The sequence below is a fragment of the Anas platyrhynchos genome, chromosome 5 (genome assembly GCF_047663525.1).
Source record: "Anas platyrhynchos isolate ZD024472 breed Pekin duck chromosome 5, IASCAAS_PekinDuck_T2T, whole genome shotgun sequence".
Taxonomy (NCBI): Eukaryota; Metazoa; Chordata; class Aves; order Anseriformes; family Anatidae; genus Anas; species Anas platyrhynchos.
The window spans coordinates 15,382,514-15,396,225 of record NC_092591.1 but is presented as its reverse complement, the minus strand read 5'-3'; the positions used below and the strand labels follow the sequence as shown (position 1 = coordinate 15,396,225).

At 41.1% G+C, this 13,712-nt stretch overlaps 1 protein-coding gene across 8 annotated transcripts in view; it reads right to left on the bottom strand.

The window, feature by feature from the left end:
• DICER1 (dicer 1, ribonuclease III) overlaps positions 1 to 6,317 on the bottom strand; it is an 82,353-nt gene extending 76,036 nt beyond the window's left edge. For 4 of the 8 annotated variants that reach the window (XM_072038337.1, XM_072038342.1, XM_072038343.1 and 1 more), the window contains exon 1: positions 5,836 to 6,007. The gene's annotated coding sequence lies outside the window, so the exon portion shown is untranslated. The other 4 variants (XM_072038338.1, XM_072038344.1, XM_072038339.1 and 1 more) reach the window with 3 other exon arrangements.
• Between the last annotated feature and the right edge of the window lie 7,395 nt (positions 6,318 to 13,712).

Below are 13,712 nucleotides of genomic sequence, written 5' to 3'. Positions count from 1 at the left end.
TTCAAAGACCCAGGGAGCTCATAAATGTTTTTGGCATTCTCCCAGTCTTTTTTCAATGAACAACTTCAAGGTAAAAATGCAGGCCTAGGTTGTACATTACCTTCATAAAACCTACACCTCCTCCTCCGGAGCTCTGTCTGTGTCAGCTCAAGCTCTTTCCTCTCAAATCCCAGGACAGGAATTGTGTAGCGCACATTCTAGTCACACTTCTTCAGAGAAAGATTTCACTAAACTGTAGTCTTTCTGATTACACAGTAAACAAATCAACTGATGTATTCAGCATATAATCATATGGACTTGAGTAGCTGAGTATACATTTCTTAATTATTTATAATCCTTGAAAGCATACAAATATGCAACTTTCTCTTGCAGTGCCAATTACAGCTTTCTATGTTTCTTCAGTGTCAAAATAAGTCAATTCAGGAGGCTCACATTGACAGAGTTCATTATTATTTAGAGCAATGAAGAAAGGAAAAAATTCATTACAAGTAGTAAAAAATTAAAATGAGGTCCCTGGGATCCTGCTGAATTTTCCCAAGCGAATAGAAAACACAGGCCTTGCTTAGAATAACTGTAGAAATAATGAGAAAGAGAAAAATAACCCCCAGGCTCTTAGTAACATGCTCGTGTCACTGTCGTCTTACAGTCTCTGCCATTCAGGTTGACTCCAGGTTGAAACTATTCATTTCCTCAGGTCAATTCTCTCCTTGTTTAGCACCACAGAAACAGGAAAGCATTAGTAGTAAGAACAATAAATAAGTACGAAATACACACAGATCCTCCCAGGGACTCATACAGCACGTGGCAGAAACAAGGTTTCTAATCAAGTTATGTTTTTCAAGTGGTGTACTTTTTCATGCCCATTATTCACCTTCACTAGTCAGCTTCTAAGGCCTTGGAGATCATTTTGACAGTACTAAGTCAGACAGCAATAGTAACTAAAAGTGATCTTCAGTAATGGGAGGGGCATGTGCTGTCCGCCCCAAGTCTTTCCAAGAGATCATATCACTTCCTGATTAATAACTTCACAGAGCAGATCAGCAATACGGGCATTTAACTTCAGTGCCATGGTGGCAAAAGGTTGTAGGTAACCAGAGGGAAAAAAAAAAAAACAAAAAACACCGAGGCTAAAACTCAGTTGTATTGAATACATTTGCTTTCCCTTATGTCCTCTTCCACAAAGAAAAACCTACTAGCTAGTGACCATGAAGCTGGCAAGGCAGACAAATTTGGCCACTCAGAAATACAAAACTTAAGTGAGGAACTAAGAGTCTCACTTGAGAATAATTATACTTGGTCATCTTTAACAATAAGGATGTTAGCGCAGAGATGATTGAACTTCTATAAAGCCAGAACAAGTCAGCTTAAATGTATCTAATTCTCCTAATGTACAAAGGAGGAATACAAACATCTAGTAACTGTCCTTGATTTAAGCACTTGAAAGTTAAACTCTGAGGATGGGCCAAAAAGAGAGAGATACCTGAATCTAGACCACTGCAGATCACCTCTAGAAGTTTCTAAGCATCAACTATGAAGCAGACTTGGATTGTTCACTTCTTCTTGAAGAAAGTACACAGCCAAAAGAGCCCGCAACAGTTACAAGAAAGCTGTAAGAAACTTGATCTAGAATACAGGTGAGGGAGGGAGGCTGTTGCAAATGAAAGAGAAACATGAATTGCAAAGTTAGCCAGCCCACACACGTTTGCATAGCCTAATCAGCTCAATGGAGTCAAACAAGTTAACTTCAGAAAACAACCTGTATTTGCCTCTCTTCCTATGGGGAACAGACATTTATGTTATCAGCAAGTAGGTCTAAAACTCCAGCCAGCTTTCATAAAGATTATTTTTTTTAATCATTAATTCTTGAATTTTCAAGGAGACAATGTTTACTGCTACCCAGTCAGGTTTTAGTATCTCTGCTGAGCAAACTCTACATGGGTTGACATTTTATCAGGAATAAGAGACTCCAAAAGAGAGACAGGCAATGGAAACCAGGTCTTAATTTTTAACAGTAAACGTTGGGGATTTTCTTGTGTACACAAATGGTAAAGAAAAAATAGAAAAGAAACAAGGACACTTGGTGATTCACAAAAATATTCTAAAAACCCACAATGCCGACTGAAATAGTCCCAACCTGTCCACCTCTATTCCCAGCAGCCATCCCACTGCATCTCAGACACAAACACATACTTATTTGGTGAACTCAGTTAAGGAACTGATCCTTTATGAATGACACAAAAAGATGCAAAACATGGGCAGGAACTGATTATTACACCTTACATGGCAGCGTTTGCAGTGCTACGTGATGGACATGAACAGAAAAAAGCAGAGCAAAGTTTTTCTACAAGACTCTTGAATTTGCAAGGATGAAGAGAATGATTTTGGTTCTATTGCCTTGGTCAGAAGGGACTAACCTGTCCCACTGGTCAGTCAAAAAAAAAAAAAAAAACAAAAAACTGCAGATTCATGTATATGCAGCTACATAAAATCCACAACAACAGGTACAAAAGACCCCAGGCTTCAGTAGTTGCAAGGAAAAAATGCAAGGAAAAGTTGGAGAATATTGCTCTTCCTTCTTTTCCCACCAGAGAAGGACATTTCAACGTCTCCAACATTCCTGCACAAAAGCTGTGTAACTGTGCAAATAAAATCACTAATGTTAGCTTCAGTTCTCCACTTCACAAGTCCAGACACCGCAGCAATTTAAAGGTAAGAAATATCAGGGAAAAATTCTTTAACTAACCCAGCCTGCAGTAAAGAGCAGAAATAACAACAGAGTTTGAGATACACTGTTTAAGTTCAAAGTTGAGTATCTGTGACATCAGAAGGTAAGGCATGGAAGAACTATCAAAACCAAGAGTTCACCTCACCTAACAGGGTATCAAAGCATACTTTAATAAAGTTGCATGCTGCTGTGTCCCATAGATTCCATCTGTTAGGTTATTTAATGGCATTCCTACACCTGCCCTTCCCCTCAAATGTTCAGCACAGCTTGAACACCAAAGCTTTGAATTCAAACCAAAGATTGCAGTAACTTCAGCTAAAAAGTGAAGTTTTAGTTTTTACTCTGTATCAGGATTCTCTTCTGACTTATCACAATCCATACAGAAGGCATGAAAGGCCGAAGGATGAAGAAAGAAGTCTGGATGGAGTGAAGAAAGCATCATTTTCCTTTACTTATTATTTGCCTTCAAGATAGCATGTTCAAAAAGCACATCACACACAATTATACAGAGGTCACTGCTCTGTACAGTACTACAATTACCCTTTTACTTAACTTAAAGGGAGCCACTTCTGAGGAAGGAAAGCTGGGAGTCAGAGGGTGTAAAATAATTTCTGTGCTATCAGTATGAAGAAATTACTACTGAAATACAAAGGTGATGGGACACAGATGGTCAGTAGCTACACAGTGAGCCATTACGACAGGAGGGAAGTGGAGCACAGCAGCCACCTCATTGCTCTGCCAGCAACCTATCAAGCTCCATATCCGCAGTTTGTACCACACCAACTGCACAAAAAAAAAAAAGAAAACTAGATTTTTCTCTCCAGTAATTATGAAATAATGGTATAACCCATGTCCAAATATGTTTTGATGCTTGATAGATTAGATTAGGCCATAAATAAAAGTAGTCTGTAGTCTTAGCACTACAATGCTCATCACTCTATAATGCTCGTCCCTAAGGGTACAATCCTTTCTAAAAATCTTCTTGAACTCTTGCTCTCACTCACATTCTACAGCTTACCCAAAGAGAAAATAAGTCAACTCCACGTTCACCATATCCATTTTACTAGGTTGCTCCTTGCTTTACTAAAAAGGATAAATATGCTTTTTTTTCCCCAGTAATTTGCATTCAGTTACAGATCAATGCACATACAGAAAGTGTACATGGGCAAAGCACCAGTACTCAAACTCTGTAATAAGGTGCACCTGAAGCAACTTTGTGTCAAGGAAAAAGGACCTCACAATTTTTTGAAACAGGAATTGTATAGAATACACAAAAGTGATGTTTTTTGTTTGTTTTTTTAAACTGTAGATTCTGCTTTTTTTCTTCCCCTAATCTAAAGGGCATTAAGATAGATCTCAGAAGCAAAGTATAACTCCTATAAAAAGGTTTGTATGCTATGTCAGATAAAGTATCTTTCCAGCTTGTTGGCCTCCTTCTGCCAGTATCCAATGGAGGACATATACAAAGGTGTATAATAGTAAGGGAAGCCTTGAATTTAACTTCACTGACCAGTCACCTTGATGTTTGCTGAGTCTGAGAAGATATTTCTGTGTTTGATAGTTTCTCCCTCTCCCCTACAACTTAACTGTTTCATTTTTCAAGTAAACTTTTGGCATTCCTAATATGATGCACCAGGTATTTTAGTTACCCATGATATAAAGCAGTGATTCCTTCCATTTGTTTTAAATCTGTAAACTACAGTAACCTTTCAAAAACTTTTTTTTTTTTTTCAAAAAGTTACTGCACAATGCCCCTTACCCCTCCTCTGGGGACTCTTTCCCCAGGTGAAAAGTCCTAGTCAACTTTACTGCTACCTTTTTTTTTTTTTTTTTTAGCCTAACACTGCCTTTTTGATGTAGAAGAGAGAGACAGGAAAGATCCCCAAACTGCATTTAGCATTAAATATATGGCCAAACAAGGAATTAAACTGTCATAATGATGCCAGTTTATTTTCATTTAATTCTTAATTCCAACTTTTAATAAACTTTTTGATTGGTGAGTACTGGGCTGACACTTGCACAGAACTGAAGTATCACCAAGACACTTTCATAAACAGCAGTAGCTAATTCACAGCTTGGCACTTCTGAATACAGAGGCATATACTTTTTAACCCAATGCATTAATAAATAATGAAGTAGCAGTCCAATGATTATATACACATAATCACCTTCCAGTTGCAAACTTCCAGGAATATCTCCAAACCTTTTGTAGTTATGAAGACTACAACATATCCTGGAGACACAGACAAGGGGAAGGTTGCTCTTCATTGCAAGATTTAGAACAACTGTGGCATATTAGAAATCATTCCAGTTTGTGTCTATGTCAACTGGTTACAAAAAAAAACCACCACACACTCAACTTACCAAAGATATACATGCAGCTTGCACTTCAACACAGCACCCAGAATGGTTTGTACAGCAAAACAAAAAGCATAAGGTAAGATAAAGAAAAGAGTGTCTAGAAAGTTATTCTGTTTTGATTTTCCTTTTTCTCTTGTTCCTTTAAAAGTGGTCATCACCATCAAACCTACAACTTGCAGCGCTTTAGCTCACAGCATAACTTGATGTCCAGTATCTTAATGTAAAGATTGCTGATATCTTGTGACCTGAAGTGCCAAACACGACTGCTGGTACCTCACAACGTAGAGTGCCAAACAACCTCCAGACTCTCAGTATTTGAAGTTTGCTGAACTGGTGATTTAGTTTTTGGAAATAACGATTTATGAGGGACGATAACACACCAAGAACCCCCCCAGATGTCAGTACCACCGCGCATTTCCTACTCCTTCACCCCTTTTTCCAGTTTTACCCCCGGCACCAACCAACCCCGGCGCAGAACTACGCCTTTTTCCCCTCCTGGCCTTTCTCAGCCCCACACCACGCGGCACCAGGCACGCCTTCGCCGCCCTGCCGCTACATTTTCCTCCTACAAGCGCTCGGGGAGGAGAGGAGCGGCGCGGGGCCGTGCTGCGGGCACAGCGCCTCACGCAGCGCCCCGGAGCGGCGCCCCCTGCCCCCCGTCCCCCTCACGCAGACAAAGCCGCGAGGGGCCGGAGCGCGGCCCCCGCCTCACGCACCCGCGGGGCCGGGCCGCGGCCGCCATCTCCTACCTGCCGTGACGGGAGGCGGCCCGGCGCGTCCCCCCGCTACAGGCCGCGTCTCATTGTGCCGCCGCCGCCGCCATTTGCCCGCCGCCGCCGCGCTGCCCCCGGCTGTCAGGTTCCTCCATTCACCTGGGCCCCCGCGCGGCCGCCTCCCCCTGCCTGCCCCCCCCCCCTTCCTTACGCCGCCGGCCCTACGCAAACGGAGCACCTCCCCCGGCCCTCCCGCCCATACCAACGGGGGCCGCCCAACGCCCGCGACGCAAGCCCGCTCCGAGAATTCCGCCCTGCGCAGCTCGCACGCTCCCCATCGCCGCGCTGTGAAAGGAGCCGCGCGATTGGCGGCGGGAGGCGGGTAAAAGGTGAAAGGTTCACCGACCGGCCAATCCGCTCGCGGGACACGGCAGCTGCCGGGGAGCCGCCGGGTGGTCCCGGCGCTCACGTGTGTGTGCCCTCCCCTCCCCCCGCCGGAGCGCCGCGAGGCTCTCGGACCCGGCTGCTCCGCCCCCCCCTCCCCGCTCCTGCCTTGCGCATGCGCGCGGGCGGGGCTCGCGCGCGCGGGAGGCGGTGGCGCAGCGCTGAGGCGAAGGGCGGCAGCCGCCATTTTGGCGGGGTTGGAGGCGGCTGGGGTCGCGCTGTGGTGTTGGGGTTGTAGGGTAGGGAGGTGGTGAGGCCGCCTGCAGGGCACTGCTCTTTCCTCTGGGGCAGGAGTGGTCTTGAAGAGTTGAATGTCACTCAACAGGAGGCAAAAAGCAGTCCTTGATGACTTCGATCAGTCTCAGGGCACAGCAGCGCTTCACCTCCAGTGCTTCTGTGTAGTGAAATTCCACTTATCCATACACACAGGTGGTCAGAGTGTCCTTTCTGCTCATCAGGGAGCTGGCACCGACAGCCCTTGCTGGTGCTAGGCCAGAATGGAGAAGAAGAGAAAGGGCCACTGGAGGCAATTGGGTCCATCTGTGCTCCCTCAGCAGCATCTCCTTTTGCCATTGCTTGGGACAGTGTTGACTAGCTGTACCATTGGTCTCCAGTCTCTTGTCAGCACTCACTTGAGTGACATTACAAGCTACAACTATATTTAAAAAAAAAAAAAAAAAATCTTTTGGATGAAACAGCTGATCTAGGGTAAATGGGGTAAATAGGGTAAATGAAAAATTAATAATGCTTGGTGCACAGACAGGAATGCAATTTCTCTTGCACCTCATGCTGCTGTTTTCCAGCTTTTATTTCTTTGTCACAATTGACGTCAATAGCTTCAAGTCCTTGGAAAACTGAGAGGGAAATTGCAAGATAATACAAAGCCTTGAATCTACCTAACTTACCTAAACAGGGCTGCAGTGCAACAAGACTGCCAAATATTACCTGATGTAGCGAAATGTTTGGTTGTAAGTGTGAGGAACTGGTCAGTAAGGTAGGGCACAGGATTGAAATGTATTGCTTGAGCGGAACTAGCTCATTGGAGTTTCCTTACTGTTCATTGTAATTTCAAATACCATGATTATTTTAATTTCCTAGTGCCCACCTCCCATGGCATCATCTGCCAACACCATTCTCTTGGTGACTGGTGAGAAGACTGAACCTTCTTCACAGAGATGAAGCTAATAATCAAGCCTCCAGGCTTGATTACGGCATGACTTAGATCCATAGCTGCAGCCCAGGCCAGAGAGATGCATCGGACAAATAATCATAGAATCACAGAATCATTAAGGGTGGAAGAGACCTCCAAGATCACCTGGTCCAACCATCATCCTACCACCAATGTCACCCACTAACCCATGTCCCTAGGCACCACGTCCAACCTTTCCTTGAACACCCCCAGGGATGGTGATTCCACCACCCCCCTGAGCAACCTGTTCCAATGCCTGACAGCTCTTTCTGAGGAGAAATGTCTCCTCATTTCCAACCTGAACCTCCCCTGGCGCAACTGGAAGCCATTCCTTCTAGTCCTATCACCAGTTACCTGTGAGAAGAAGCTGACCCCCAGCTCCCCATACCTTCCTTTCAGGTAGCCATAGAGAGGATAACTCTTGTACATTCAAATGTGGAGTTTGAAAGTTCCTCGGCCTAATGTAAATTGAAGTAGATAACAGAGAGCTGAAATGCAGTAATCACATCCCATTTTTGTCTGATCTTATCCCCACATAAATGGCAGTCATCAGTTACTGTAGGGTTGGAGCACAAAATTGCAGCTTCACTCTTGAACAGCTGTGTCTGAAAGTGACCTTGAAAAAGCTGTATCTGGCTCACTGACAAGCCTCTACCTGCTCAACACGTTGTGCTCACCCTTTGCAGTTCCAGTCAATGTTTTCAATGTCAACACCAGCTGTTAAGATTGTCCTGGTGCTGTCCATGGATTTAATAGCTCAACTTTTTTACCTTGGTGCCCTCTTCTCGGGGTTCATTTACATTATCAACAAATGAATTGTTGACCAACAAGAGAGGTTTTGGTGGTTGCTGTTTTATCTTCTGAGCATGGTAAAAAGAACCGTGCCAAAGATGGAAGTAAACAGTGCAAATCTTTACTGACAACAGCAACAGTTTGAGACTTGGTCACATTTTGTCTGCTAAATGCAAAATTCAGCTTTCCTGTTTAACTTTTCTTCCCTGTCCTTCCCTCACAAGTGTCCAAAAACCCTTAATTTTCCACAGTTTTCCTACTCTTTGTGCAATAAAAAGATGTGTATTTACCATACCTTATCACAGTGATGGGATACACACATTTAAAGCTCTGAACAGGCCTACCTACAGCACTGATGGTGAGTGGCCAGATCTATAGACTGCCCATACAAATCACCACACCAGTGATGTAAAGATATAGCCGCATCTGGACAATGTGGTCATTTTTGTGGCAGGAAACCTTTAAATAACGTAAATATACACAGCTGGCCCCATTCTGCCCACTCCTGGCACCTCCTTTCCACAGTGGATGGGTTTAGTTTCGTGCTGTGTTTCACTGATCCTGTCTGCCCTACAAGACACTGCAATGCAGTTACACTTGTGTTAGTCCAGCCAGGAAAGTCAGGACTATCCTAAGATCACACTTTCTGACAGATGGACTGGAGATCATCCTTGTTGCCTAACGAAGATGGTAAATGCAGTAGAAAGCCGCTTCCCCCTTTTTAGTTGGGCTGAATGCAATGGGTATACAGCAAAGGGTCTGTCACCAGAGATCCAGCTTTCCTCATCCATCTACACTCTGCCGGGGACTTACCGCTTCCTTAGTATGACTGTTTGTGCCCACTAAATCAGTATGAGGAGATAAAGGTAACCGGAACATGTTGAGGTTCATTTAAACCTCTGTGAAATGATTTCAGATGAAAACTGACAGAGAGGCCTATGGTTTTACCACATTGTTTCCTTTACCTAGCTCAAACCTCAGTTGTTCTTTAGAGCATGTCTTTTGTAATGCCCATATTATTAAATGTCACAATATTAAGCATTTTTATACCATTGAAGGGGCACCCTTCTGTTTTTTATGGATGGAAGAATAATTATATCCCATGACAAAACCTTAGGAAGAGGAGCAGCTGTTCAGCCTTATCCAGTGGGAGCTGTCAGAACATATGGGTCTATTTTTCCAATTTTAACTGAAGTACTGAAGGAAATTGGCATTCTTGATTATTTCTAACATAAAATAAAGCAGAAAGAAACCCTCCTTAATCCTCTGCAGGCCATGATTAAATAATGAATTTTATCCAATTCAAGGAGGTTCAAAGAGAAGGCAAGCAGAATACTTAAAACACAGAAAACAAAACACAAATGCCAGGAGAATTCTGGAAGTTATTTTCTTATAAAGAAAAGGGTGTCTTTCTCCATAGCTACTTCCTCTCTGAGCATGCCAGCTGACAGGAGTTTTTGATTTAAAAGCACAGTTAGGATAAAACCTGTGCTATCCTTTATTGTTCTATCACCGCTATCCCCTCCTTTGAAGGGATGGATATTTTTTTGCTATATGCATGTGTTATGACAGCTATTCTTCAGAGCTTAAGGCCAAATCAAAAATTAACCTTTACCTTCACAAATTTCTTACAAAAAAAAAAAAAAAGTCATCCATGTGATAAAAACCTCTAAAAAATTGCACTAAGTTCTTGGCATTCAAATTTTGAATTAAAAAAAAAAAAAAAAGAAAAAAGAAAAAACACACACACAATACATGCAACTATAAAAACAAAGCAAAGAGGCCATTGGATGAAAGGAATAGAATAGCCCAACTAATTAAAATCCCGAACAGAAAAAGTGATAATGCTCTAAATTACAGCTTTCAAAATATCTTTAGTGCTGGAATTATAGATGGGATAACTCTATGATATGATAACTCTATGGGATAACTGCCAGAAGACAAAACCAACAACAAGAAGAGACATTTATTTCTCCCTTTTTAAAAGTCATATCATGAAATGATGCTGGTTTTGTTTCTTTTTTTTTTTTTTCTTTTTTTTTTTTCTGTTGGGTAAGTGTGACAAAATCTGTACAGGTTAGAACGGAGGTAAATTCAATTAAAAAAAAACCCTCACTGTGTGACAAGTAATTGTCTTTTTTTCATGCTACAGAACTTTGAAATTATGCCAGTGGAAACCACGCTTTGTGCTTTTTGGCTCTACACATCTCGTCATGTTCCAAAATGGATTCTGAAGAGATTCCTTCCCGCGAGTCAATGGTGACCTCTGTTGTTCCCTTCTGTTGATACCAGCCACGATGCTGTTTTGTCATTGCATCACACACTATTTCAATAATATGCTTCGAAACAAGCTGGCACTTATCAAGAAAATATGGGCCAGAGTGTTGCAAGCAAGTTTCTGGCCGGGAAAGGATGTGTCTATTCTGCACCCCACTTGAAAAAAAATAAATTGAGACTTTCTTCTCAAATGGCCCCCAGCCTGGCTACCAGGTTTTTTAGTTAAGAATTGTGAATCACTGCAGAAAAGAGCAGTTACAAACACTTTAAACCACAGCGTTAATAATAACATCTGCAATGTATTATGAGAAAAAGCTGCAGGTATGATTATGGAGGAGGAAGTTGGAAGAAAGAAAGAACCTCTATTCAAGCAGAGTCCATTCTTAAAACTTTAAAGAAGGTGTTAGGTTGCACAAGCTTTTGGTTCCCTCCCTAGGATGCAATTTAAAAAAAAAATGTCTCAGAGTGCTTTCACACTTCAGTGGCTCGGAGTTTGTAACTCTAAATGTTTCCCCCAGAGCAAGCAAAACTTTAATATTTTCAACTGCTGTTGTGTCTTTTCTGACCTTTTTAAACAGCTGGTTTACTTTTCAAATCCATATTAAAAATGGGATATCAACTCATTCACTCTCCCTACGCAAAGAGTCAGCATTGATGACTATTTCCTAAAAAAAAATAAAATAATAATAAGTAATAATAATAATAAATGTGCCTATTCCTGAATGTGGAAAGCTATTGCTTAGCGGGAGCATGACTGGGAATTTCCTCTCATCTGTCACTGACTTAAAGTTAGTTTAAGCAAGCCAGGTAATTTCTGGATTTTACAAGCAGCTTCAGTACAAAAGATCAATCATACCTAACAAGCAAAGGTTCCTAATATGCTTGAAATATACACTTTTTGTGCTCCTTTTTATCTGAGAATCAAGAACTAACAATTTGCAATTTAAAACATGCTTAGCTACTATGTTTATGATGCTTCTCGCGAACGTGCAGAAAATATGTATCAGCAAAGTGATCGATCAGTTCCCCAGGGTGCAGATCAGCCATAAAAGTAATGCAAAAATAATCAGTTCAAAGTATTTACAGCAGATGGAGCTATACATTTTGCTTTGATCATACGTTACCTCACATTCCAAGGTAAAGTGTGCAGTTTGGCAAGGACAGAGATCTACCAACAGTACAGTCTAACCAAGGAACAGACCTAGTCACCAGAAGGCATTTCATGAATCATTGTAATGAACTCTCCTGGAAATAAGCCTTGTAACATCAATACAAATAGCAACTCAAGAAAAGATTATTGCTGTATACTACCTGGCTATTGGTGTTTTAAGAGAAGGGCTCTCAGATTTTGTTGTATTTGCCCAGCAAGTGGAAGAAATTCATGCTCTTGCTAGGTTTTGTTTCTCTGTCAGGTACAATAAGCACTGAAGAGAGATCAGAGGTTTCAATATACAGTACCAACCAGAATATATGCCTAATGCCCACAGGTTATCCTTAGGAGGTTTGGGTTTTCTTACAACCACAATATGCATACTGGTTCCTTACATGAAATGAACCCTGTGCTAGTTTTATCGCTGTCATGATCCAGACAGATTGTTATATTTCCTATGCTGCATTTCCATCTTCTTTAAGCTACAAAAACTGTGTTTACACAGCAAGGATAAGGGAGACTGGCTTTGTAGTTGCTACCACAATGACTTTTCTCCAGTTCACTGAAAAAAATCAAATCCAACAATTCCTGTTCTCACTGTGTTAGAGTTTGAACAAAAGCTTGGATCCCATACTCTTGCAAAAACTTATTCTTCTCCCACTGGACCCAAATATCCCAAATTCCCAATAGCATTACGAATATTCTCTTACCGTCTACAAGCATTAGGTGTAGGGGAGGATGGTCCACAAAATAGGTACCAGCAACCGCAGGGGTGGTGAGAAAAACACTGAAAGTATGTGAGGTGATTTCATTTTGTAGTAAGGAATGGGTGAACATTTCCAAAAAGCCCAACAGCCCTTAAGTTTAGTTAGAGAACTCCTACGCCATTCCCCATATATTGTTTATCCATTATAGTTCTGTCTGTCAGGAGGAAGATCATAGGTCTGATTCTGAACTGTGTTGCATCTCTATTGTACTTTATTTCCCTTTGCTCATATACTGCCAAGGGAATTAAGGTGTAGAGGAGAAGAGCATAGTAAATATGAATCAGTTTTGCACCTAGTAATTTACTAAGCCATTGGTCTAAACATTTAGACTCTTGCATAGAAACAGGCCAGATAAGCTGAATTGTAAGAAGAGTATATAATTCAGCACAGCTGTTTTTGTAAGCTTGCCTTTTTAATACCAATTTCTATGCATTAACAAATTTAGTAATATATAATCACCTTCATAAAAACTTGGGAGTTCATTCTGTTTGTTGACTGGGATTATAATTTAGCTTTTTCCTCCAAAATTAAGAGTCACTTGTTGGGTAGATGGGGAAACAATACAGTTTATGAATTTACCCTGTTTACTGAGATCTTCTCTGCTAAAAAGTGAATAGCTTCTGGGCACTAAAATGCATAATAAGAACAAAATGGTGATTTGTACTGAAATCAAGAGGAAAAGGACAAACCCACAGATGACAGATTATATACAGGAAGCCTGTCCATTTATTTCAAAATCAGATATTTTATAAAATAAAGTATAACTATTCACTAGTAAATACTAATCTTATTACAGAGTAGCAGTTTCTAAAAACATTCCCTTTGCTATTTTACCAACTATACACAAGAATACATTTCTTCCTCACAAAAATTAGCTTTGAGCAACAAGTGCAAATGTTCAATACATACCACTGATTGAAAGCATTTAGAAGAAATGTATTTGAAATTACACAAAAATTCATCTCCATCAGTATGTCTTTTGAAGCCACTCAAATCCACCTAGCAGATTCTCATTTAAATAACCATCATTCCTTGCCACTTGCCAAAGAGAAACATGTATTGTACATATTACATCCCTTACTTATAAATGTTTTCTTCAGCAAAAATGTCCCTCATTAACTCTTTAGCAAACTAGCATTTTACAAATTAAATTTTGAACTAGAGAACTTTAGCAATGGTAAAACTGTTTGTTTGTTTTTTCTTCAGCTTTTTCACAGAAGAATAAAATAGCATGAAATGGTATGCCAAACTAAAACTTGATTTGTTGAGGAAAAAAGCAGAGACTGTTTTTTTT